The sequence below is a fragment of the Varroa destructor genome, unplaced genomic scaffold (assembly GCF_002443255.2).
Source record: "Varroa destructor unplaced genomic scaffold, Vdes_3.0 BEIS01000002.1, whole genome shotgun sequence".
In the NCBI taxonomy this organism is placed as follows: Eukaryota; Metazoa; Arthropoda; class Arachnida; order Mesostigmata; family Varroidae; genus Varroa; species Varroa destructor.
Genome location: NW_019211455.1, coordinates 26,319,574 through 26,347,326, shown reverse-complemented (window position 1 = coordinate 26,347,326; position 27,753 = coordinate 26,319,574). Strand labels below are relative to the sequence as shown.

General features: G+C 41.3%; 1 protein-coding gene and 1 long non-coding RNA gene across 4 annotated transcripts in view; one reads left to right on the top strand and one right to left on the bottom strand.

The window, feature by feature from the left end:
- LOC111244424 (insulin-like) overlaps positions 1-27,753 on the bottom strand; it is a 57,349-nt gene that overhangs the window by 10,373 nt on the left and 19,223 nt on the right. The window contains exon 1 of one of the 3 annotated variants that reach the window (XM_022791542.2): positions 12,612-13,352. The exons of the other annotated variants lie outside the window; for them this stretch is intronic. The gene's annotated coding sequence lies outside the window, so the exon portion shown is untranslated. Of the gene's footprint in view, positions 1-12,611; positions 13,353-27,753 lie in introns of those variants that run through there. 3 annotated transcript variants of the gene reach the window in all.
- On the top strand, positions 1,714-26,343 carry LOC111244425 (uncharacterized). Its single transcript, XR_002670887.2, has 4 exons — positions 1,714-1,854; positions 22,307-22,535; positions 23,025-23,125; positions 25,908-26,343. It is a non-coding gene; the product is annotated as an uncharacterized LOC111244425 (long non-coding RNA).

Sequence of the window (27,753 nt, the reverse complement as noted above, 5' to 3'; positions counted from 1 at the left end):
ACTGATATATATACTCTTTCGAAGATATATTTATAACATTAATCATAAGAGTAATCTGGGCTGAAAATGAAATACAAATGGCAATGCAAGATGGCTCTCAGTTTCACGCGCTCAGCGTATTGCTGCTCACGCTGGTTTTAATTTTGCTGTCAACTGTTTTCAGCACTCGTTTCCGTACATCAGCCGCCATCCAGATCAAATGAAGAAATTCACTCTCACAGACACAAACGAAGACACCAAAGAAACTAGAGAAACAGGCTTCTACTCGTAGAGAAGCACACAGACGCACACGCACGCACCATATTACTTTCGTAGGTGCCTTGTGAGGTTTTTCTTAAACTCGGCGACGCTCCCTTCGGCCTCGTTACGACACAAGCATTTTCGCTCGTTCAGTAAAGACAACCTTGCCGTTTGCGTAGCCTGCTGCTATTCGCTCAGACGCTGTTCACGAAGTTTTCATTTCTCAGCGCCTGATTCTACCTGGCCGATTTCACGGGGGCAGAGTGGCTGCGGCGGCTATAGAACGCCACCGCGGTTCGCTGACGCTTGCTGCTGCGCTGCCCTGAAGCGGACGCATGGAACGGATAATGGCCGATACGACGATTAGCTAGAGAAGTCAGGCGTTGATGATGATGGCGGTGATGACGACGACGAAGAAGAAGCAGATGAGATCAAGCGGCTTCAATCCCGAAACGGCAGCAGCATCATCACCAAAATGGGCAGCGACGGCAGTAGCGGCAGGGACTAAGCTAGCCAACACTCGAACGGACTCGTGAACCCAGACGACGAGCTCGCGGGCCCGTTCAGCGGCGAAAACCCGTCCGGGCGAGTCCGAAGAGGCCCAATAGGCAACGGGCTAGACTTCTCCAATACTGCTGCTGCCGCCTCGACGGGAATCTTTCGGTGCTTTCGATATGTGAGTGTGTGTGTGTGTGTGAGCGTGTGTGTCTGTCTGTGTATGTGTAGTACGAGTTGCCCGAGGGAATGCGATTGCGCCTGTGATATTAGGAGACGGTAGCGCTCGATGCTGGCCGCGGCCGTGACCACAGTGCTGCAGCAGGCAGGCAGGCAGGCAGGCAGGCAGGCAGACAGACTTGACAAAAATGAATGATGATTGATTCCTAGGGTTATGTACGTGCGCCGATAATGTACCGTAGTGTAATTGGTCAGTCACTTGGTGCTCTGCACCGGCGAAAAAGCGTCACTTGCTCTTGTGCTGTATAGAAGCCAGTGGCTGCTCGAGGCCAGCCAGCCGGTTCCGCGACCGAGCTGCTGCCGAGTGAGCGCCTCCAACGACCAAAAACTCACGCAACAGCAACGGGAGAAAAGCATCCGTGAGCACCGTTAGCATGACCGATTGCAGCGACGCCTGGACCTGGAGAGGGAGTGCAGGGAGAGAATGCAGAGGCCCCCCGCGTGCCGCGGCAAGAGAGCCTCTTCAACACGGAGCGCCGCTGTGAGCCGCCGGCCTGCCCGGTTCGACGACGGTCTGCGTCGCTCGGGCCGGGCTCGCGTGTTTGTTAGTTCTCATCATCCTCTCTCCCCTCTCTTTTGTTTCTGCCTTCGCGCAGCGACAGAGGCTCTGTTTGTGTATGTGTGGGTCTATGAATGTGTGCGAGTGCCTCGTTTTGTGTCTGTGTCTGTATTGGTGTGTGTCTGTGTGTGTGAATGTGTGCGTCATCTCGGTCCCCAAGGGTGAAGGCACGCTGAAGGTAGAGGAGCGAAGTGTGATGGGGACCAGGCTAAGCAGCTCGGCATATCTTCAGAATCTACTTGCGTATATTTTACGATAAACACTAGTGTACAACATATCCTCGACCCTGTGCTCAGGAAATTACGCTACTGATGGAGTTGGTACCTATCGCTTCTCAGCTCACTTTTCTGATTTTTTTTACAATTGCCTAAAAATGTTCACTTTTATTGTGCTCTTAAGCATTACTACTGATGTGATTACTGTTGTTAATAAGATGATTAGATAGCCCAGGTATGATCTGGCCTTATCAAATGGTCGTAGCAATTAAACCTTCGGGATTAAACGTGATGCTTCTCCACCTTTTTATATCATTTTTACTTTGATCTGTAATTTGGTCACGGTGTGCTTCTTTTTGAGCAAAACGATGCTTACCACAACAGAAACAAATAAATTTTGACTTACAGATGGTAGGCTTGAATATCACTATTATTATTATTATTATTATTATTGTTATAGGAAGGTTCGTTAAGAAATTAAAGGCAAAACAAATTCAATAAATGCTTAGCGGTATCGACACCAGTCGCTGTGGAAGCATAGGAGATGGGGTGCGAGTCAGCAGCTCAACGGAAATTTGGGGTTTGTTGAAATTTTGCGAGTCCTTCTACAATGTTCCTGATAAAGTATTATTTAATCATATTTGTATACTTTTAATATTGTATGCTATGGAGCATGTAAAGTAGATCCCTGCTAAACCACACGAAGCAATAAATTATATTTTGACTAACAAACATTTCTTTCTATGATCACGCAGTGCTGACGTGTTTAGTTGCAAATCTGAGAAACACGTGAGGTCTAAAGCTGGGCGTAGACCCACTTATTTTAACGTGTCAAATCAGCTGCCTGAAATAATGCTCAAAGCTAGTACCTAACGTAGAATCTCCACTTAGGCGAACATTGCGAAAAGTATCTTGGTTTCAAAAGGAAAATCTCAATTGAAATTCCGACTATAAGGTTTTACTTCTGTAGAAATCAACTCGTATCCAACTGGACTTTAAGATCACATGAGCTATGAAATTCATTAAACTTGAAAATATAAACTTTAAACTATAGTAGAAATAAGGTCAGGATCAGGATGTTGAACCGGCGCTTCTAGCTACTAAAAACTAGAAGCCAAACGAAAGGGTTTCATTGTATATATGTAGGCCCATTAAAGTGAAGTCCGTATGCTTCGCTAAGGTGCTACTTTGCCAGCTAGTTGGAGACCTAATACTTAGCTAAACTGGAAAGCTACTTTTTTGAACAATGTTATGAGACGCTTAATACCCTACAGCTTGATGGGCTATAAGGCCTGATTGAACTAAATATCGCAATCTAAGAACGTACAAAAGCCGACCGTTTTTTGTGGAGTCCACAAAAAATACAACAGATATCTTTGCTAAATGTTTTTGTCATGCTTAAATAGACAATTGGATGAAAATTTTCATACAGCAGCCGTTCAGTTCCTGGTCTTTCCTATCTCTACAAGAAGGTGAACGTTTATTTACATTTTCCCCTTACGTAATTCTCAGTCATAAGGCTGGCGTACATTGACATCGACTCCGTGAAAGGAAAATTGCGATCAGTCAAATCTGGTTGCCTGAACGTTTGTTACATGCTATAGAAGATGATCATTTGGTTCAGGGAACAGCCGATATAGATTGCATTCATCAGAAAAGCCTGCATAGACTTCTCAGTCACCCTTTAGCATTTATCATTTTAGCACTTCGGAGAGCTACACGTAAGGAATGACTTAGGCCAAGACAGACATTGTTTTGCGACAAGGCTTAGTGATTTAATTACAAGGTCGATTTGCGCCGGCTATCTTCAAATGGCATGATCAGCCTATCATTCGCCTTTTGATCGTTGATTATTATTGCAGCGTATCAAAATCGGCCACTCTAATAGCTTCCCCTTTGATCTCCCCCTCTCCCTCGCTCCCTACCTATCTCTCTCTCTCTCTGTTCGAGTCGTTGCTGTTTTCTTTGGCCACATTAGCAGGTTAGTACGGCGGCCCAGCAACAAATGTTTGTAGACGCATCGTTTTACTACACTAACATACATAATCAAAAATTCAACTAGGAAGGAAACTATTCCGCGTTCTTCTGGTATTTGTAGAGACGACCCGTTCATGTCCAGACAGTGTGTTAATATTTTCTTGTCACTTTTCTTTCGTGCCTTTATTTTTCCATCTTTGATTCAATGTTACTGCATCGGCCCGCCAAACGGCGTGGTGTATTCCAAGGGGGCAGTGCTGTCACACTTAAAAGCGCACTAAATAAGCGGTTAGAGGCCGATGGTCGCCGTCAACAAGGTCTTTGCTTTCCGTCGCCGCCCGCGCACAAATTGCCTTGCCTCAAATTAGAAACACTGGTGCAGTCTGACGACACTGAAGACCGCACGTTCAACTCCAGCGTCGCTCACATTGCTCGAGTATCACGGCAGTACACATGGCCTATATAGTAACACCAGTGGCTTCGTCACTAGGAAGAGCTGTTACAAACGACGAAACAAATGCGCTGAAATATAGTTCCAACGATCGACAGCTGGACCTGCGCTGTCGTAGCGCCGTTTGAGTGTGGATCGAGGCGAGTCGCTGATGATTGACAGACATTCTGTTATCATTATAGTTTTTTATCGTTATTAGTCGGTGATGCTATTGCTGTTGGCGGCGATACCAGAACTGAGAAAATTGACAGCGCGATGTCTGCTTCCTTCTCCCTTAACCGAGAAGAGTAGCTGGCGGTCTTTTTAGCTATCGTCGTTCTTCATAGTACTGATGCAGCATCGTTCATTGGTCTAGCTGGTTATTGATGGTGCTATATAAGCCTGGCGCGTTCCTTTCATCTGTATGTGTGCACAATATGGTGCGGAAATATGCCGTCTAGACCGTGAAGGCGCTCATGGATAAGCGACGAAATGACAGTTGCCATTCCGTTGAAGGTCCGTTTGCTTTTAGGCTATTGAAAGGAAGCGAATTGCGCGGCACTCCCGCTGAAGAGAGTCCGACGGTAATTGTTGCAAACTCGAAGCCTGGCTTTCCTCCCCGATAAAGCACCGGCGGGTTCTGATTGAGTAATTGAGCGTCAGTGATCGTACTGGTTTAGCAGAATTAGCTTAACAGTACGTCCTTCATATTTCTTTTGGTTTGAAATTAGTTTAATAATCATCTATTCGTTCGACCCTGTTCCTCCTTGCCAACAACTCCTGTTCTCGTTCTCCTCCTTCCATTTGCCGACACCTCAGACATCGCCGACGACGGCATCGAACCGGACCAATTGATAGTTTATCATATAACTACGAAACGCTCCGGCCACCCTGCACGTTTAATTACTACGGCATCGTCAAGAAGCGACGACATCGTCACGGTGAGTACAGGAATGAAGGCGAAACGAACCGACCGGGCCCAATTGTCTCGATCAGGACACGGTCATAACTGGCCAACTAGAGGGACGAATCATATAAAGACGCCTAGTCAGACCGTATTCGTCTGTCGTACAACTGTTAATACGACAACGATTGCGTTCGACGACTTCACTCAGTTGACTCAGATTTGCATTGTTCAGCTCATTCGAAGCACGGAAGCGGTTCAGCTGCCAGCCTCGCTACATGCCATCAGTGACGGCTGTATGTATTCTGCTTCAAGGGTAAAAGCTCGATTTCAGTCGACTTCTGGTCCATCAGGCATCAACAAAGCTAATAGACTTCATCGTATGCCAATTTTCGTTTATCGTCTCATAACAAATACGTCGGATATCGATTATCAGCGATTTTCAAATCGTCACCATCCCTATTTTTCAAAAAATTTATCAGACGAGCAGCCGATTGAATCTTGGCTAACTTTAGAGCATGGTGTACAATGCAGAGAAAAATTTTCCTTCGAAAGAAATATATATGTACGCATATAAACTTATTTGGTAGATCTTGCTTCAAACGGTTCATTGTCCACAAGCCACACGTCGACACAGTTCTAAACGCACTCAGTACTATACGTCTTTTTTTTTTGCGATCAAAAACAAACGGCCCTTAAGCCAGAACACAAGGGTGCTTTAAAAAAGGCCTTTAAATGCAACAATAATAGTCGATACCGTTAGAATACCTCTATTCAGAGTTCCTGCTCGCGCATCTCTCGGGTGTGAGTAAAATCCAGACATCAACTCTCAGCTAGTTTTTTTGCAGTGCCTTAAATTAGTTCCTTTTTTTTTTAATGCATTGGTGTCACGTGAAAGCTACACACTAATCCATAGTGGCAGCTGCTGATTTTCCATACGGGAGCGTATCTACGCCTACGACTAGCGTTTCGAGCTAAACAATCGACTTTCTTAGTCAGTTTATCATGTGCAAGCACTGAACCGCAGTATACTCTATAAATCTATACCATTTATGTAATACAGGCAGCTTTAGCAGATAGGCTGTTCCTTGCGGTGCACAAATCAAAATCGCTCTGCGTCCACGTTTCAAAGGCCTATAGTTACGAAGACATGGTCAAAGTAATATATATCTATAATCTGTAACAATAAAGGAGCAATTCTATTAAGCGAACGCTTTCCCTTAAACGCTGGCGCATTCTAACGCGTCGTTGCAAAACAGGACAAATCCATAAGGGTATTAATTTAGTCGGCTTACGAAGGTGTGGAATAGACCGAACTCACATTCTAGAAGATTGAATCGTGCTATCTTAAATTAGGTCCTTAAGAAAAAAGGGTAGGTCCACATAATAATTGCAATACTTGTTAGTGCGGCTTCGAATGTACGCTACTACATAGATGTGACGCTGAAAATAGGGACGAGGTATCAACAACAGACGATTTGCCCCACGTTACCTCACGAACGTCAACTATACCATATATTTATCTCCTCTGCCCACATCCTTTTCGGTTAAGAACGAGTATAATACTTGATAAAGAAGCACGGAAACGTTCATGAGATAGTTTGGGCAGACAGTTAACACGTTACCCGGATTCAATTATTTTGTAAGCTAGTCTTCCATAATCGTTTATACCATAACATAATATACCATGTCTTTCTTACGCAAATCATTTAAATATTAACGCTTTTTTAACATTAAAGAGAAGCATCTTCAAAGGTGCTAGTTGTTTTTTAAATACCTAAATAATTTTTTCAATAAATAAATATATCAAACACAACGTTCTGAAAAAGAAATGTAAAATCTTTAAGGCTATAAACGATAAACAATTCATCACCAATCAGCGGTGGAGGTAGACCTTTGGTTGAGGACCAGATATACTATGGGTATGAAGCTCCCAGACATTCCCAAAATCCAGGCTTATTTTTACCTACTTCCTAGCATCTATTTTCACTAAATAGGTTTTCGGCTGGATAATTATAACCAGCCCCGCATCCGACTTTCTACCGTGAGAGACACCTAGCGTATGACAAGGTTCATATTGACATTCAGCCTTCAGTATTCTGTGACGCCAGCATCGTGGTTGTCTGCCGCAGGAAATGAGTTACCAATGGGTGCCTTGCTCAACCGACGATAGACCAGGTTAAAAAGGAAAGAATTAGCCAGTGACATGAGCCCCCTCTGTATCAATGACAGTATCGACTTTCCCTAATAGTGTATCGTGCATTTTTTGGTATTTTTAAAAATGATCAGTAAGTAGACGCAGAACTTCATGATTGCCTTAGTTAACTCTGTATTCTTATAGCAGACAAAAATGAAAGTCCTCTCTGAGGAGAGAGATCGTCTGGCGCCCGTTCACGGTATCATGTATGTTTAAATATCAATGAGCCTATGCCAAGAGCCATTCAAACGCATTATCGCCCTGAACTTTTAGCGCAGCGAGCGAGATGTATATCACGGAAGAAATACATAATATTTCTTACGTATTTCTTAATAAACTATATATTTCTAGCGTGATATGTAGGAGAAAAGGCGTACGGTCGTCGTCAAGACAGCTTACGGACATCGCTTGCAACATGCAATCAGAAACTCTATGGTGCCTCTCGTGTACAGCTATAGACCTCTAATTAAATGCTATCTGAAAGCAAAATTTTAATAACTTGAAAAAATTCAGTGGACAGCAAACAAAGACTACAGTGGCAGCCTTCTCCTTTCGACCCAGCCCTTCTGGCTCTGAACAGAACAAGACTATGGGATCGAATCACTAATCGGACACCCAATTTTACGTGTGTCTATCGGTTCATAGAAGAGTCCAGTAGCATTGGTTTACATTAATCTAACGCTAGATCCGTTTCGATGAATTCAGCACTCGTATGGCCTGATAATGGTTCTCGGTTCCTGTCAATCAGAGATTTTCTCGATTTTAGACGTAGCTCGCAGCGCAGTATTCGTGCTCGGTGTGGTCAATTGAGAGCCGTCATGCTGTGCCGTATAGTCATTGGCATGCAAGCACCGTAATATGATTGAACACTAGATTGTGGGACCTTTGCTCTGGAAGCTTCTCCTTCGCATAATAGCCCCAAAAAGATTAAGGTATCAAAAATGTAATCTATTAATGATCGATGTGGTAGTGTTTCGTTTGAGCGTACCTAAGCGAAAAAAACGTTTTTATCGAGATCGGGTAGGATGAAACAAATTTTGAAAATATCCTCTGCGACTGGCTGCCATAAAAAGCTATCTGTCGTCAATTATTATGAAAGAAAAGCCCCAATGTTTTTAGACACCGTGGCTCCCCAGCTGCCGTGCCACAACTGACGTGAAACGCTATTTAGGGTACATTGTCATACAATCTATATACAGGGCGTACGTATCTATCGTATGAGATTTGTAGAAGGATGCGCTGAGCGCTATTGAGGCTTGCAACGTCAACATCATCATTTGGCATAACTAATTTAGAACAACAGAAGAAATTAGGTTCATCATTATGTTGAAACGCGGCGTTAATTCCAGGAGGAATGTACCTTTTCAAACATACACCTTCAAAACATCTTCATGTTATGAATCAAAGCTGACCCGCTAACCTACATACAATACCTCCTGAATTGAATCGTATATCAGTAAACAGTCCCTCTTAGATTTAGCTATTGGCCGCTCATTCTATAGAGAAAGAGTAGATATCGATGATGCTATCGCTACCGGCAAGTTTTGCTATGCAACATAAAGATGAGTCTATACAGTTCACTATAGTCTTTTTTGTTCAAGTTGGGTATCTTATAAATTTGCAGTTTTCTTTGGGATCAGATCTTTACGCATGTTAGTCGCAGATTTTTCTTCGTTATGAAACTCCGATCCAACTAAACGCCAAATGTTAGTTTTTCTAACTATCTAGGAATCGTTGACCTTTAGCACCCGTTAGGGCATGCCTAATAGAAGATGTCAATTGACTTAGGTCTCTCTAATCCTCCTACACTATCACAGCTACCCGACCTGCTCCCGACAAACCAACTGTTAAAATCATAATAAAAACTAGCTTATTTAGAGTAGAAAAATAAATGTACGTTTAAAAAGTACGGTACTTATATGCGCTATCAATCCAAATTTAGTTGACCTCTGACAGAGCCGTTCATATGTGCTATCCACGATCGTTCGAAGTATTCGTTTAAAGTTAGCTACATGATTTTTTGAAAATCTCCAAGCTTTAGATGGCGTGCGGATTCGGCAATTTTATAGCAAACAAAAAAGTTGAAAACGCAGTAAGTGAAATTAGAAGAAACAGTATGTTTTCAACGCGCATTTATAAATTAGATATGAGAGGCGTGACTAAGTTATGGGTCCAGGGCTAAAGTTACGCCTTTCACCGGAATAGAATGATTAACGCTATAGAATCAACCAATTGTACTTGACAATAGGGATCTTAAAATATTAAATCGCCATTGTTAAGTGTACGTACTTGTTGAAACTGTATACTGTTACAAAAGACTGAATAATCACCTATAAATACACATAATCGTATACTGTTTGTTATCGTGATTCACTGAGGCTTGCTAAAGAGTAACTGACTAACTATTTGAGCTTAAAGGCGGGCCGAAGAAGTAAAACTGAGCTAGATATGTTACAGGGAACACGTGTTATCGATATTAGATAAGTTGAAGACAAAAAAAAAAGTCATATCAGTCCATCAGGTTTGAATATCCTGTTTGATCTATACTGGTAATCACAATGGCCTGAAACTTCTAGTTAAGTTTAGTAGGCCGGATGCAGGTATGTCTGGCCCGAATTTAATTGAATGGGTTGGACCTTATGCTTCTGCGATTTCCAGCTATTCTTGATAGCCCTCGGCCGACTTTTTTTTCAATAACGCTCCGTGCGTATTTTCAGCGTACGCCGATTTATAAAGCTGCAGACTTCTGGTCATCTACATTATCGCTATTTCTATATGTAGTTTCTTTGCCATTTACTCAGCATAACGACTATTGCTAACCACGATTTATGCGAGCATCATCTTTCACTGGCAGATGCACGACCCCAAGTACGAGGCAGAGGCTCGTACTTGGGGTCGTGCATCTGTCTTTCACTGAGTGCCTGAGACACGGTAATCAGTCAACGTTACGCGCGAAAGCTCAAGTGTATCACTCAGATTGTATTAGTTTGGCTTTATATAAAAAAAAAAACTTGTTCAGTAGAAACTTTGCTTGCTATTACCTAATCTGTTCCGTGTGAAAAATAAACAGATAATAATAATAATAATAATAATACGTACAGTGGAACGGTAAAGCCATTGTTATAAATCGTTATTAAAGTAAATGCTATGTTTCCTCGAGAATGCTCATTAGAAATAGTTGAGCCCTCCTTGCTCCACCCTCATTCAGTCTTAGGATACCTGTAGCTAATATCTACAATATATCGGCGATTCATACGTACATATCGCTCTACCACATCGGTTCTAGCGGTATCTTTTGATAAATACGTATATAACGAAATTGCGTATTTGGCTTCTTCCGTTAATCGAGTCTTACGGACCAGTCATAGATACGGTCGCCAGGCAACAATTATGCCGTCTCGGCCCAGCGGCATTTCCATCCTTTGGCAAAATCTTGAACTAAAACATTCGATGTTTTTATTATAAATTGACGCGCTACATTTGTCTCTAACTTTTCTTACGCCATCCGCCTACGTACAAAAGGCAGCAATAACAGATAAATTTACTTTCCCCCAGCGTCCTGTATTGGTTTGTGGGCATGACCGCACTTCTCGAAATCCGAAGAACACATCCTCAAGCTAGTTCTTTTAAGAAATTTTCCGTTTTTTTCCTCATTATCTATATACAGAAAGGGTGTTTTTTTGCTGGCTAAGCAAACACAAATCATCCTGCAGCTATGGCTCTAAACGGCATTTTGTTTTTATGTTATAAACGTTATTTAATTGACATGGCTAATATTCGATACAGATTCACTGTATTAAAAAGTAAAGTTTTAATTTTTAAAATATTTTTTGAAAAATATTAGCCGGAATAAAAGCAAATAGTCGACCTACGTCACGTCATCGACTTTTTTACTTTGCACTCTTCTATCATTCCTTGCTCGGCCACTTTGTTGCGTCTACATTGTATAATATTCTCTGATGGCTTGCTCTGTGAACGGTCTGCAATTACCATTATAGTGGGTGCAGATCGGGTTGGAGCAGGGCATGGATCGCGGTAAAAGCGCGTCGGACAAAGTCTGACATCGACAACCTAAATAATCTGACTCAAGCAGCTAAGATTAATGCTTTTTGTTTGTGTCTCCGGATCGCATATGATTTGGAGATAGATATCACACAGATTCACTTGATGTATGTAGTAATGAATAGTCTGTAAATACGCTAGCTTGACAAATGTCTTTATTGGCCTTTAATAGCCGGGTGGAGTAGGTTAAACGAGGACGCGTTTTTTGTGTTTATAGGAACTGTTTCGGTATAGTGGTAGATTTTCCGTTAAGTACTTCCTAGTGAACACATTTATACAGGCCTTGTTCGTTTTGTATATATGTGGCACTATGTGCAGACGACAACGAGGGCGGTATTAACGCGTCTGCACGCAAAAAGGTCACAGCAAAAAATGAACTGGGGTCTCATAAGCAAAACTCATAAATGTTATAAAAAATTTCGATGAAAGATAATAGCTATGGTAGTTTTGTTGTGACTTGTTTGCTTACTGCTTCCTATACGCCAATCGTGATTTTCAATGCGTGAAGCCGTCGATCTTGTTAATCCTTTCCTACAACGAGTACATTTGTATGCCTATATATAAATCTAAAAAAAGCAAACTTAAAAAGACGAAGTGGGGTATGAAGTTGGGCGCCCCTTTTTCATGGGCGAAATGGCGCTACTCTTTATCGAGATGAATACAAAATCAACAACGTTTGATCGTTGAAAGATGGCCCTGACATCAAACGGATTAGGTAATTCTTAATGTGTAACATAATTTCGGTAACAGTACATTTTCTTCGGGGTACACACTAATTAAGACCGTAACTAACAGCCAATGAGAATACGAATTCGATCGAAGCTTATCTATAATTTTAACTTTAGGGCTACTTAGATAGTTTATGAAGTTACGATCTTGTGCAAAGTAGTCACCGTTCTGTGTCTTGTTATGTCCGTTGTTGAATCTAATACGCTATCATCAGTTAGACAGTTTTATGTCATATATTTATGCAATTGGTTACGAAGTGTAGTAAGCAATTCTAATTTGTTCTCATCAGCTGCAATGTTTGGATGCAAATTTGCTGGTGTCGGGGTGCGCCCATTTCATCATGAGGCGCTGATGATCTAATAAAGGCAAAAAGTAACTGTGACAATTCGTGCCCAACGTAACAAGCGTGATTTCACCAATGATAATCTAAATCGTTAACGAGTGTAAGCTTCCCGCGCTAAAATCCATTTATTGCTTACAGGCGTCAAAGAAACTTCTATGGACATGAAGGTGCGTACGTTGTGCAGTGTGCAAAATTTGCACATCTGTACAGAAACACTTACTGTTTCTCCTGGCGTTTTTCGGTTTGTTCGCTGTTAGCACTTCTTCACTGTCTGCTACCTGAAGCTATTGAGGGGCGCCTCACAGTTAAGCGCGCCTTTTTCGCGCCAGCTTTCGACTTCAACTTTGACGTCTGCCGCTAGTTTTCACTATTTCGCTTAGTTTGCGTGTGCTCGTCTTCGCGGGTTTCACCGCCCACAAAGCATCGCGCTACGCTGTGCAACGGCTTGCGTTGCCGTCAAAGTCAAACCGTGACACGAATCACCGACACCTGTATTTCGGAGCTTGGAAGAGTTGATGCTACTGGTTAGAAACGGAACGTTTCGCCTTCGTTCTCTCCCACAAAAGCACTCGGAGACAGCCGGCTAGCTAATCGAAGCAAGGATTTTCACCTTCGTTAGGAAATGGATTTTCTATTCGCTCGCAACAATGGACAACTACAGTTAAAGGAATAGCGACGACGACAAGAACGGCAATAGTAAGAACTGCTACGACAGCAGTGACAACTGCTGTTCTAATCTCGTCGTGCGTCTGAGACCAGAGTTTCAGTTGTCCAAACCTCGTATCGTTGGTAACTTGAGCAACAACTTCTCTCAGCGGTACGATTTTATATCACTAATCCTCAAGTACGGCTCCTCCTTTCGAAAACTCCCTTTCCCCTGTGCCACGAAATGGCCCCGGAATTTCGGGGCTGCTGGAGAAATGGGGGTTATGGCGATGCTTGTGGAGCCCACGAAGGCAGTGCGCCAAGAGAGTACAGGGAATTTGGTTGAGGGCAAATGTGTCTTCAATATTGTGTAGGTAGGTGTGAGAGCACGTACGTGTAGGATCAGTGGCGACCACTACGGGGGCAACACCAACATCGTCTACAAATCCCTTTCCCTTCATCGTCGCCGTAGCACCCTCGCCCTCGATGCGGTCGCTGGATCGGCCCGATGGGGTAACTTGATAAGTTGTTAAATTCACGCTGCTTTGTGTCCCGGAACCTGACGTGAGGTGGGAATAAAGAGAGGAGAGGGAAAGAAAGGGGATACAAGGACGGTCCTGCTATCAACTGTTTGTGCCGACATCTACAGTAACCGTCGTTTCGTCTTCGCGGTTGTTCATGTCTACAAACAGGCGGGCAACTTGTCTAACTACCAGCTAGGTAAGCGATTGACAGGTGCTATGTGAAAGGACGCGGGCTACTGAGACCGCCCCAAACCCGCACCCGTTATGACATCGTAAATGTGCTTAACTATTCTGAGTTGTTGAATGGATTGATAATAGGCACTGTTTGCAACTATAATATTCTAGCCTTGAGATTGACTAAACCATTTTTTTAATCCCGTCCATACCGATTGTTACTACTACATTAGACAAGGAGGAGTGAAAGCGCTACGGGAAAAGCGGCTGGCAGCGCGAAACTGACATGAAGGTCTCATATGTACTCCTGTATTTGTAGTCACCCTTTCATTGTGTGCTTGCTTTTTTCTAATTGCCAGCGTCAATAAAAGATAACCTTTGTTGCGTGGTTGATAGCGACTGTCGAACAGATTAGCGGCAGTGAGGGGTTTAACTCGAACGCCTAACTCTTCTGTAGTTCGTCCTGAATGCATGCGTCACACAATAGGCCCGAGTGAATCCGATAGAGCTGTACTTCTACGCCTTGTGGCATACTCAGGGTATCAGTAGAAGAACGAACAGCAATATCAGCATAGAGAAGAGTTGTGGGATTTTGGAAGTGCTCTAGTGATGCCAAGACCTTCCGCAGGGGGACGTTAATTTATCCCGATACTAAAGAGAGATTTAAAGGTTTGTTTTTTCGCAGTAGTCGAGTTCTAACTACGTCATGAATATTGGACCGATGTATTATTAGTAACATTTTAGAATGGATTCGTCCGACCGAAGTCTATAGCAAATCAGCGATAACTGCTCTAACTGGGGCGTATCCGAAACGAATTTCTCAATTCTCTACATAATATTTTAAAACTAATATATGAAATATTTAGTGGCTGAGGGCACGCGTTACACAGACTTGTACAGTGTAGTTCCTGAAGAAAATACGGTCACAATTAATAATCCCGTTTGCAACTTTCCGTGTCCTGATATAACTCACATGTCACACACAGAAGGACGATATTGGCCTGTTGTCTAAGCAAACTTTGTTGCGAAGCTTTGAATAATTTCAAGTTATAATTATTTGTGTATATATATAAAACATACTTTTCGATGTTCAGATCCTTTCAGCCCAACATTCGCTGTCACGGATTGAACTTACTGTTAAGTTAAGAACAAAATACGCAGTACTATGGAACACCTCATAATGTTTGTGATAGTAAGGCTAGCCTTGGATTAATGAATTGCTTAGCAGTGTAAAACGGCTCACAGAGTAACTTAATCATAGCAGCAGATTGATAGAAAAATACAGATGTAAAAGTAAACTTATGCCTTCGATAGGATCTAAACGTGTTATGATTTGCTTTATAGATAGCATAAAATTGTGTCACTGCCAGCTGCACTTTTTTCGTATTAATGTTGGCCTTAAATTTATATTTTTATTGACTATTGATGATCTCCGTAGTCGGTGCGTATCGTCGATACCGTTCGTGCGCACAATCTCAAAATCCGTGTTGAAGGAAAAGTAAATTGAAGGTACTACGACCTGTTACGCGGTTTTTTTGGCAAATTTTGCGGTTACACATAGGACAATCTTAGATGTAGTGGTTACAGACCTCATTATGGGCAATGTTTATTTTGCTTTGAGCAACTACCGACTGTGCGGTGAGGAAAGGCAAAACGTTTCGTTCTGATTTTATACGCTCTACTCGCATAGGTCGCCGGAAAACAGTCGGACCAGAATCGACCAGCAGTCAGGCTTCATAGTTCCGAAACAATATGCTTATGACACCCATTGCAGCCCAAGATTATTACTTGAAAATCATCAAAATTAGTTAATTGATAGCTAATAACATTATCATGTTACTAGCAGCGGTTAAACTTCACGTCGACTTCAGTCGTATTCCACTTCAACAACAAGTATTTATTCATTGACGAAGCTTACTGAGTAGCGACCCTAGTCTGTCTAGGGTGTAGCAAAAAGCTATCGACTCTCTTGCTAGATAATAACAATACTTTCAAGATTATTTGTTGCCTATGCACCTCGCAGTGAGCAGAAACATTTCCATCAAATAAAAAATGTTTTTCTTTTACAGATCAGTGACTTGCGTAGATATGATAACTCTCCCGACATTATGACTGACATTAGCAAAAGCGATATACCAGCTCCGTCAAAATGATCGTGCCAAACGATACGCGTATATTCAGACTCAAGCTCAAATCACGGTAGCAATTCTATTGCTTGATTTATATAAAGGCAACATAAATGGCAATGGATTATTGTTATATATGTTTCGTGGAACAGCCCATATGGAGGAAGTCATTCCCACTATAGTAGACATTCTATATCGTATAATATATAGACGTTAAGTACCTATTGTAGGCCTTTGTAAAGTCGCCCAGTTTGTAGGCAGCTTTTTTTTACTAAAAGGTTTAAATTCATATTATAGCTTATATTTCAAACTGACTTCCTATGAATCTGCACCGTCTGCGATCATATGGAATGACAATACTTAATAGGATATTTGGTTTCACTTGGTTCAAAATGCGGCTGCGCAGGACAAAGTATGAAACTGTTCCTTTTGTGGCCTAATGGGCACCCTCTTCATTTCATCTTAGTTGGGTGCACGAATGAGGTGATTACGATTGTTTTATTCGAATATTGGCACATCCTGACGCACCTCGGATTCTACTTAGCAATTAATTCTACAGGAGAATATCTACACTCAGCTGGGTATTATAAGTGTTGCACATTTTAGCTCTTCATGGCCTTACCCCGCTGACCTTGCTCTGTACTTACAGGACTATTGATACCAGGCAAACTCGTTACAAATACGATGACTGGCTCGCTAGAGAGCTCCATTAATTAAGCGCTCAAGTTCTCATTTGACCTTTCCCAGTAACCTTGCGACACTGTTTCCATTTGTAAACGCGGTTACCTATGATCCGCTTGAAAGTACGGCAAAACGGCGTGCCTTAACGTAATCCAAAACAACCGCTGTAACTATGTTTCCAACAATTGATTAATGTAGAAAAAAATTATGTCGATTTCGTCTGTGTGCCTTATCAAGATAAAATTCAACCTTGACAAATTCGTATCGGCTCGTGTTTTTCTACCTTAAATCGTCTACCTTTTTTGCACTGGCCTTTATTTTCATTTTCGTTACCCTTCGAAGGTCGGCAGTGACTTGTATGGATCTAGCATTTAACTCATATTCACGCAGCGAATTCCTTGATAATGGCGCAAAAAATCGTTTCTTTATTTTCCAGCAAGAAATGCCAAATCAAGCAACATTCTCCTATCGCTAACTTCGACTGTAATCAACTGAGTTTTCTATAAACAAGGATTTTACGCAGCGTACTATTATATACTAGAAACCTGGATTTTGTTTCTTTTCTTTTTACCCTTACTTCAACCTAGACCAAGTCCACGTATATAAGTGAGGAGACTTTTGCGGAACTTCAGTAGCCATGCCTCAAAGCTAGCGCTCCAACTCCGCGCACAATAAAATCACCCGAAATTCCGACTGCAACCTTCGTTCGGACGTTCGCTACTCATGGCGTCAATATTCGACCATAGCAACTGCCGACGGCACTGATACGGAACGGAGTGACGCCGGATCAGCAGGTGACTTTGCGTCGAGTTACGTACGTGGAAATTTTAACATTTTCCCGCAGTGTTTTCTTTCATTCAACAAAAACGAACGCGTTATGTACATGAGCAAGACGGGTGGACCGTTGTCTATGCAGAGAAAATGATATCAAAGTATAAACGTAGATCCACACTTCCTGCTGAAAATCAGTTCGAGTAAATTTATTCTTTATTTATTTATTATTAACTCTGATTCGCTAATTAAATCCGACCGTTATAAACTGTATCGGTCAATAGAGTCTAAAGAGTAGTTGTACGTTAAAAGGATAGACGTGTAACTATTGAAGTATTTCACAGAGAGATCATTTTAGTTCAGCGGGCGGTGTCCTTGTCTGTAGGGAAACGTAGAACAAGATAAAGGACCAGACGTCGACAGAACACGGCATAGTGTCACGTAAAATGTTCCACGCTTGAGATCAGTGTGAAACCGCGATGTTATGTTACGCTATCTGCCACAAGGCCAATTATATAAACTGAATGCAATATTCCTAGAATAAACCCCACTTATTCAAGCTAGTCAGTAATTTAACTATATAACATCTTGATTGCATTTGCGAAGTTTTTACTGAATTGTAATGCAGAGTAAAAAAATTCTCCATATCATTTTGAGCTAAATGATGTCATAACCTCGTAAGGGCAAGCTTGAATATACTGTAAAATAAGAAGTCAATAGTAGAACTTTTTTGTTATTCTTGCCTGAGATAGTATTTAATAGTTATCGTGAATAAGTTTGCCTTGAGCCTGACGTAAATAACGTGTCCAACGTGAAAAAAACAAACCGGCAATAATCAGTGGGGTACAGCTTTCAACAGACCATTCTGATGGACTGAAACCATTATATGCGAAACGGTGTCGTGTGATTTGCAAAAATACCCACCGGTCCTTCATGACCTTTATTTCTAGATTATATTTCTGTCGCTTTTTCTTGGTTTACAAAAGCAAACATTCCTGATCGTCGATGAGCCGGCCCGATCTACGTTGCAACCTTTGCAACAGATTAACGAGCGACGGACTGATCGAAATGTCCGCAGAGGGTGCAGTGTGTATACAAATGAGCCTCGTGCGCCTCCTTGCCTATTGTAGGACATTTGTGTCGTATCGTAGAAGCAGGTAAAGACAACTCAAAAAGACATATATATTGGCTGCCAATAGACGGGGTGGTATCTCATGTTTAGATGAAGCTTATTCGTTCGTTTATGTGACTGCTGGTAGAGAAATAGCGTTGGATAAAAATAAAAGAATAGAGACTTGAAATACAGTTCACAGATCCGTGCTACTCAAACTATACGATTTCTCAGTCCTCCACTATAAGGGAATTTCATGTAAAAATGATGAATTTCCCTTCTGGAACAGAGTGCATTGAATCGTATTCAATTAATTGTACTTTCGGCCACGAAAGGAAACGTCAACATAAAAGTAAATACGAAAATTTTAGTCACTTGGTAGCTTTGAAAGTTGATATGATAAAAAAAAAAAAAAAAAGCGCGTTATGTGAGAGCATTGGCACGCGTCATTACCGCTCTATATATACACGCTGATGGAAAAAAAAAGTTACGTTTTGTGTATCCTTTGGATTCCTATTCGCTTATGCGGTAAAAAAAAAAGTATTAAATGCCGAAATCAATATATCCCAATAACAACAAAAAGTCTGTGTTTGACCTTGTTTACTTATGGGAGATTATCTTATACAGAATGACCCAGTTAGCAATGATGAAATTTCAAACGTTATACAACATTATCGATGTAAATAGAATCATTTGTTGGCCAATTATTCTACTACGTAGTTGCGTAGAGAATATTTAGTTACTCTTAGGCCGGGATGATCATGTTTTCAGACCGCTTTTGGAGATTCTTTCCCAATTCATTAGCGGTGCAGACAGAATCTTCTAATGTTGAGAACTTTTTTGTAATACAGGGACATTCAATCCTACTTAACAACACATTCTAAGTAAATGTTACGCGTAAGACCGAGTATTTGGAAAGAGACTGAAACTAAATTTCAACTTGAGTGATATTTTTATCTGTTCCCGGACATATTATGCTCATCTGCTTGTTATTGTAAGCCATCGGACATGGGTCACCCAGACAGATATTGGACGGCGTATCTTACACTTTGACCTCATAATATGGCAGCCAGCCTAAATCCGATTGAAGTAAACCGGAATCTGTTTGTGTCAAGTCAATGTAATCCCACGTAGCGTCCGAACTGAAACACACATATCAATCCCTTTAAACAGATTCGAGCGTATTGAGCGGAAATTATGCCAATCAGCACTGCAAAAAAAAAACTTCATTACACAAATCAGCCTGTATAAGGCCAGTCAATAAGGGCCGATTGAGGTTGACCCTCTGAATCGACTTTTGCTTCAGTCGTGAAGTCAGCCATCGGGGATGTGATAGTAGTTTTGTTTGGGCAAAATTCATTTGGCTGCTGTTGAAGTTCAGTTTTTGAGCTTTGAACTTCCGTTCCCAAACGCAGCTGGCTACCCGACTTGGAAGTAGTGCAATGTCTCTGGACCCAGAGTGAGCCCGACATTTTTCCACTTCGATCATTGATTTGGTGCCAGTACGACGGCCAATCAACTCCGACTGAATCACAACTATGTGTTAACCTTCTGATAGAAGTTGTTGAAATAAAATCTGACATATTTGATTACTTTAATACTGTCAATCAGGCTTGAACTAGAAGAACAACTTCTGGCTAGCCAACGAGCTAAATTATCAATTGTTCATCATTGGGTTTCAAGACCGTTGTCTACTTTAACCGTGATTAAATCTCAGTAGACCCTAAACGTAAAGACTATACCTAGGAACTTAAAGCCGCGATACGTTTGTTTTCGTTGTAGAGCGGAATTTTATAGGATGCTGAGCTCATAGCGCTTGGTCCAACACATAGTTACCGCGTAGTGGCGTTATTTCACAGCACAGATAATTCTGAACTTCCAACATGAAAGTTACGCCTCGTAACCCTAACACCACTAACTAGTATCAGTTGTTAGTGTACATAAGCAATAGCGCCTTGAGTAACTATCGCTAGAAGTCGTAATACGATCACATATTGCAACGATTATGCAACACTATGATACAACTGAAATCTGGCATATGCTATATTTCTTCATACAAAGTACGAGGATAGATCTATCCATCTATCCTGTCTTCCCCATGCACTGGAAATTTTCATACTTTGTGCTTACTCTTCTTCTACTTGCATGATATTTTTCTATGATATTTCAACCAAAAATGTTGACTTAATAGCATCATTATATAGAGCGGGACAAGGACGTTGTCCTTTTTCAAGTTAAGTCAAATAAGCGTTTATTTTACTAAAAGGATATCTGTGCCTTTGGCTAATATTGTGATTATGAGGATGTAAGTTTGAAAATATTATTTGCGCAATGATAAAGTTTGTCCCAGGTAGAGGAAAAAAACAGGATGCGTTAATGTTTTTCTTCTCAAACTATTCAGCTGCTCTCCATGCGATCATATTATTGATCCGATTAGATCTCAACTAATCTGTGATACATGTACTTACTTCTCAAATGTTTGTGCTTGCATGAAAAAATCCATCAGTTCCGTTCAGCCTCTTCATTGTAAAGTCCGCCCGCCTTGATAAATTTGAATTACGTTTATTTCGGCATATATTTGCAAATCTCATCAGTGCTTACTTGAATCGTCCCAGCCGTGATCTGGGTTTACCAATAATTATCCCAGTTCACGTTTGGCCATTCCTATAATAAATCATGTCTTATCTTCACCTTCTTATGTGAAAATTATCAAGCGTCGCACTGCAAATTGACACGCATAAATGAGGACTTGCTTCACTACAAACGATGGGTATCGTGAGAGACTGGATGAAAAAGGATATCATGATCTAGTTAGGAGTCGCCGGTCGATCTTGGTTCTGCCGACCATTTTATACCGAACAAGCTGACTCTAGAACTGTTTCACATGGTAAAGAATGGATATTTGTAACGAGCGGGTATATGTGGTGTAAATAAATTCTATTATCATTTTACTTCTTCAAAAGTCGAATCTAAATCTATCTATTTGTATTTATTGGCAGCGTGATGCATCTCTTTGTAAGGCTCTCTTCGACAATAAGCAGCACAGACATTATCTTCTATTTTTACTATACCTACTTTATAGTCCTAATGGAACTATGGAAGAGAATTTAGACGGCGTAACGGAGCCGATGACAAGAGAAAGAGACGCTCTAGTGGTCGCTGCTAAAGACTTTAACGCGACATCAGAGACACGGATGACTTGTAGGACAAATGAGAGAGCTCGGCAGTTGCTATATTCGATGGCCACGAGAAACCTAGCAACGCTAAACACGAGCGACGTGCCGACCTTTTAAAGCTATTTAGCTTTTGTCTTTGTGGATTTTATGAAATGCGAAGTGGTCAGGTAGCTTAAAGGAAACATAATAAGCGATCATAATGTTGTAGGGTTCCTTATAAATTCCGGACGAACAAGTGACGATCATAATACTCGGAGATGTCTGGTGTGCCTAGAGCGAGGAGAGAACGGAAGCTATCAAACACTGAATGCAGGAATACCCCGAAGTAGAGTCGCAAAATCTACAATGACTCCTAATAGAAACTGTGAAGTAAAGGGGTTTTGTTAGATAGGCCAAAGGGTAGAATGAAGAAACTGTTCGGGGTCGAGCCGCATGTACCCGAGCTAGAGGGAATTTCAAACGAGTCGGAGCCAGCCACGGCTTAAATGAGCTCCAAAAGAGTTATTGTAAAAAAAAAAAGTAAAGAAGGCTATTAGGGACTACAGGACGAGAATAACTGTTGGGTAAACTTTCCCCAAGAAATATAAGGATTTCTATATGCTCGCTTTTATAATCTCGTAAAAGGGAAAGCGGGCAGGACAAAGAGGTATCTTTTATCAGAGGAGGAGAAAACTAGGGTACTAAGATCATTGTTCCCATTTCACCAGCCTTTCGACAGAGTTAGGTCTACAGACCCGGAGATTGAGAAAGAGATCCCACCTGTTACGAGGGAAGAGGTATTGCAGGTAAAAAAAACCAAATCAATACGGCTAAAATGTCAGTTTCGGACAGGATCCCAGCCGTATTTGTAGGGATTCTTCAAGAACTCTGACACGGTCCCTGTAACTGCCATGCAGATCTTCCATTCAGGCCGTTTCCCACTACCATGGAAGAAAGGTGAGTTTAATCTAACCATAGGCAAGAATTTGTATGGATTTACATGTCAGCTACGGACGCTGGCTAAATGCATCAACTCTATAATAGGGAAAAAGCTCAGAAACTTTTCCGAAGAAAAAAGGCTTTTTGAAAACACAAATTGCTACTGGGAGCAATTGCTAAGGTTCTAAAAAGGGCTGATAAGGTAAGACAGACCCCGATTAAAGCAACAGACCTTTTTCCGTAACCCCCTTAGATATTAAAAATACTTAGCTCTTTTGGTCCCACACTATCCACGGTAATCACCTTTTTCTATAATAGCAAGGGTTGCACTAAGGCCTATTCTGGGCCTCTTTTGTAGCTTCCGGCGCATGATGGGGCGCTAAGGTTAAGCAATCTTTCTTCGGCAGTAAAAATTATTGCTTATAATAAGAATGACCTCACCGTTGGAGTCTGAGCCCTACAAGTCTATATAAGTGCACTTCCTGTGTTTCCTTTTTTCTGAAACAGGTGTTTGTATTGGTGGGAGGAAAAATTTCAGACGATGGTCTGACGAGGAGGCTAATCAAATTTCCGACGAATTTTCTTTTATGGAATCCTGAGAAATCATCGTAAGTTGTTTCGAACATATAGTTTTGTTTATTCAATTATACTAGTAATGATATTTTTGATTCACAGGTAAATTCGTTCATCTTTCAAAGAATCAAATTTCGCATCTTTGTGTAAGCGGTTCTAAGGCAGAGATTTCGAATTAAACAGCAAAAAATGGCTACAAAAGACGATACATTTTTGATTATTTTCGACGAAAGTGCAGCTTAGACAACAGCTTACAACGTAAATTATAGTCGAATAGTCAAGCGCTCGGAGGCTTCAACAGGCGTACAGAACGACCCCAATCCTCCATCGCTCCAATGGGCATGTTACCGCCTTACTGTTTATTGTCTGCATAAAGAGCGTTTCTATAGAATAGGCTCCGCCAGGGATAAGAAGTAGATATTCCACGAAAGACAGCATACAAAGAGAGCAATTAAGCCGTGAACAATCATCTAGCTTGGCGCCGATAGGCAGCCTTCACGGCTAGAAACACGCCGTGCATTTTGGCGTGCGTGAAGGCTGTGGTCCGCTATGAGGTCCTCAAACATGTCACCTGGCTCAGTTCATCAGCGATCCTGGCCAAGAACTTTACGAGTGTAACGGTACCAGAGTACAATGCAAAACTGTGATCGAGAAGCTTTACCACAGTAGACGTAAAGCCTAGATTTGGATTATCATTTGACCAGACTCATGCGGCAACCGACGAATTCAAAGGAACTAGAATAGTAACGAGGTGCTTTTGTTAGTTTTCAGCATATATATATATACACCTTCGTGTAAACTATTCCAGTTACAGAGGCAGTCCCTTAGAATAATGCCATATCTTTTAGTGATTCTTTTATTGAACACATTCTACCACACTAGTGGTGTTCTACAAGACACTTTCGGTAGGACGCTTGCTGGGATCTTTCTGTCGTACCCTTGAAAGATTTGGTTTCTCAGTATCAAAAACGCTATAGTACATCGATGGATGGGTAAAAAAAATGACTCCATTGCGTTTTACCCTTTTACTTACGACTGCATATGCGAGTTTGCATTTGCTCATGTGGCACTCTGCATTTTTTCAGCACGGTTGCACTATCTCTCTTCGGAAACGGTTTGCGGTATTTCAATTCATTTTACTTCCTCTCCATCAAATCAGGCCATCGTAAACAAGTCAAAGGTCATATCGCGGAATCATGGGCCTATGTAAAGTGGCCTTCACATTTTGTAAAGTCGAAACGAGTAGCCACCCCTGAATGATAGTTATAGCCATCTTTTGGGCAACAAATAACATTAGTCTAATTCTATTTTTGTCCATTATCCTTTCAAATGCCGTGCATTATAAATCAAATCGCACCTTGAAAAAGTGTCATTTAAAAGCAAAGTATTGCAGAAGCCGACACTGTCGATATTTCTGTTCAAAGACGACAAATACCAAGTAATTTCTAAATCCAATATAAAATTAATTTAAATTTTGATGGATATTTGGGGCAAAACATTGTACAGTAATTGGTACACATTTCAACGTTGGCCCCAAGGGGCGTGGGATGTAAAGTGAAAAACTTTTGGGTTTGCTTATCATGTTAAATGTGTGTATTTTTACTTAAAGTTCTAAATGTCGTTGTAAAACTCTACGAGTTTTGCAAAAGTTGCTAGCGAGACGAGCGAAAATTTGCTAGATAGAGTTAATTATCAACTTCCTATTTACGTGTCAGTCAAAAAAAGTAAACATATATATTCTGTGTTTTTGCAGGCCCTAGTTAAAACGTTTATCATATTCTCCACTAAGGTATCCCGTAGCCACAACGCAAGCCTCAGTTTTCCAGTTATGTCCAAGCAGTCAAAAAATACAGCTTGAGTCCATCCGAAAATGTAATGAATAATCTTGAATAAGCTTGGAAGCGTTTGTAGAATGCAAAGAGCAGCTGGAATCCGACATTTATTACGTGCCAGATCGAACTCTTTGATACGCAACCTGAATCATACGAAGTACTGAATAGTTAGATTTCGATTTCGAAGGTATAAAAATGAAGCCTCGACGATTAGTCTGGAGTGATCGACCCAAGTTTTACGATGTTGAACCCTTAAAAAATGCACTAACTACCTCGACGGTGGTGTTTTGGGTAGGGAGATTAGTGCTAGCAATAATGATGAAGATATGACCGCTTCGATATGTATGTTTCTAGATAGGTTTTTTGTTATCTTGATGGATCTTAAAGTTGATGAGCCCTTTGGCTACCCGTAATGATTAGTTTATACGCGAAAATAGCTCCCCAGAGAAGATATATATGCTCGTAGCGCTAATTCTTATTTTGGCAAGCTTCTTTTGACAGTTCGAACCTGTACGCACACACATACGCAGAGTATCCTCGCCTACGATATAGGCGCTTAATTTACATGAGAAGATAGATATTGCACTATATTATATAGAGAACCATGTAGATTCAGCTGCCCGCTAAGCTCAACGTTTGTCTGTCTAGCGACGTTTCCTAGAGAAGCGGCTTCCAACCTAGCCATAGTAAATTAAGTTTGATATAGCTACGTGTACCACAAATCAAATTTTTTTCATCATTTGAACTATAGCTAATATTCGTTTCCTGCAACTATATGCGTTGTGTAAATACAGGCGGTCGAAATTATAGGGAGATATAAAGGCTGTAGATATGAATCTAATTTTTTTGTACCTACGAATTTCAGTGGACAGATTTCTTCGGTAATAACTCACGTTCCGCCATTTGTTGATGACTGCCTTATTTGCAGCTGAGTTAATTTCTAATATAACATCTATCCATATCACAATTTTTCCTTACGTTCTAGGTGAAAGATGATTCAGCGTAAATCATATATGATACACCATCCTCGGATCCCGGAACGAACGGATAGGCAAGTTGCGGAGCTGAACCTGAAAAACGTACTAGCCAGTACGCTGCTTTGTTGGCGATTCATCGTGGGTCGCAAAAATAACAATGTCTTATTTCACTAAGTTGTCTTCATTGTACGGTTTACTATGCATTATACAGCGACTAATAGGTGGAATATTTTTAACCACTGGTGTTCGGCGTCATTCAGACAAATCGTGTTGCGACCCTTCTGCATTTAGTTCAAACCGATAAACAAAATAGATACTTTTTCGTTCTGTTAGAAATTACAGCGGAAAATATATGAACTTGAGCGCTTACTTCTATGCGTACGTGTATCTTTGAAACTGTCGCGTTAAATAAAAGCCAAGTTAATTTACTACTATATCAGAAAAGTTAGTGTTGATTAAGCTCGGAGCCATTGTTTATAGCGGAAGAGTTTAACTGACATGACCACAAACGCCGCTTCCTACCCAGGTTCTCGTCACAGATGTACAATGTACCCACTATCATTTCCCTCATGGCCATTGGCTATCACTCGTCGGATTCGCTTTCGCTTAGGTCTTTGCTTCACGCGATTAATTGGTTTCAACTGGATAGCCAGAGTTAAGTACAGATAGAGATTGGAGGAACTGGGTTTGAGTGCAGCTGAACGTACAAATCAGGACATACAGTGATAAAGCATTGAAATGATGTTCCACAGATTATTGGCTGATAGGTCAATATTGGAAATGTGCCTATCGAAGCTCATATGTGTTACGACAGCAGCACGGAGATTCCGCATATAGTTCACAGCAGAAGTTCGTTCGTTCTGCCGTCGACGTTTGCCTACGTACTGATAAATCTAACAGCGACATATTTTAGTGTCAATGTCACCCTATCTGCAGCGACGCCGTTCGGATATACTGTGATTAGCAGCTGGAGTTCGTGTAAAGAACCCTTTAGGACACAATGGCCTGAATAAGGATCTGTAGGCAAGCCAGAAGGCGTTTCCAATAGCATAAGAATCAGTTCAATATTGTTGACCTTTTCTGTCGCTCGCCGTATCACTGTCCTTCATTAAGAGGCAGGATAGAGGTTCCCTATGCCAAAGTGCTATAAAAATTGCATTCGTTAATGTGTAGCCATGATCCTAAAGTTATGTTTCAGTGCTTCTCACTGCTTTAGCTGGATGAAGTTACGACAGATCGACGTAAGCGGACACTGGGCAATGGTCAGTACGTATTAAAATGCGATACATAGAAATCTATGTTAGACCTTTTCGGCCTTAATTGTCGTTACATCTTGTCTATCTACAACCAACCTCTTCCGAAAATTCGTGACGGCACCACAAAGAATGATGTATTATTATAGCGTAACCGTAACGATATTATCTCAGCTTGATTTAGGAATGTAGGGCAGTTTTTTTATCAAATTACGCCAACATGCCTTAAAGCTGCCACTATACTCGTGTGTTTAATATTCCGTTGTCCCTACATCGGTAAAGGGCACGTTTCAAAGGCTGCGCAATACCGAATCGTTTTATTTGGAAATTGTCACAGCATGATATGCCAGATGACACCTAGCGGCGTAGGTGTAGCACGTGCATCAGCCGTTTACATACACATATATGGCATTCCTTCTCAGTACTCCTGCACCATATTCACTGCAACAAATGCCGTTACTATTTAAAGTCGTTTGGAGCACTAGTACTTCCGTTATGATTGCTTTGGACGGCTGGCTTCTAGCAGCTTCGTCATTGCCAAAGAGATACATTTTTTTCCGAAAAGGTCTAGGATGCCAGACAACAGGCGTCTGCTTGACAG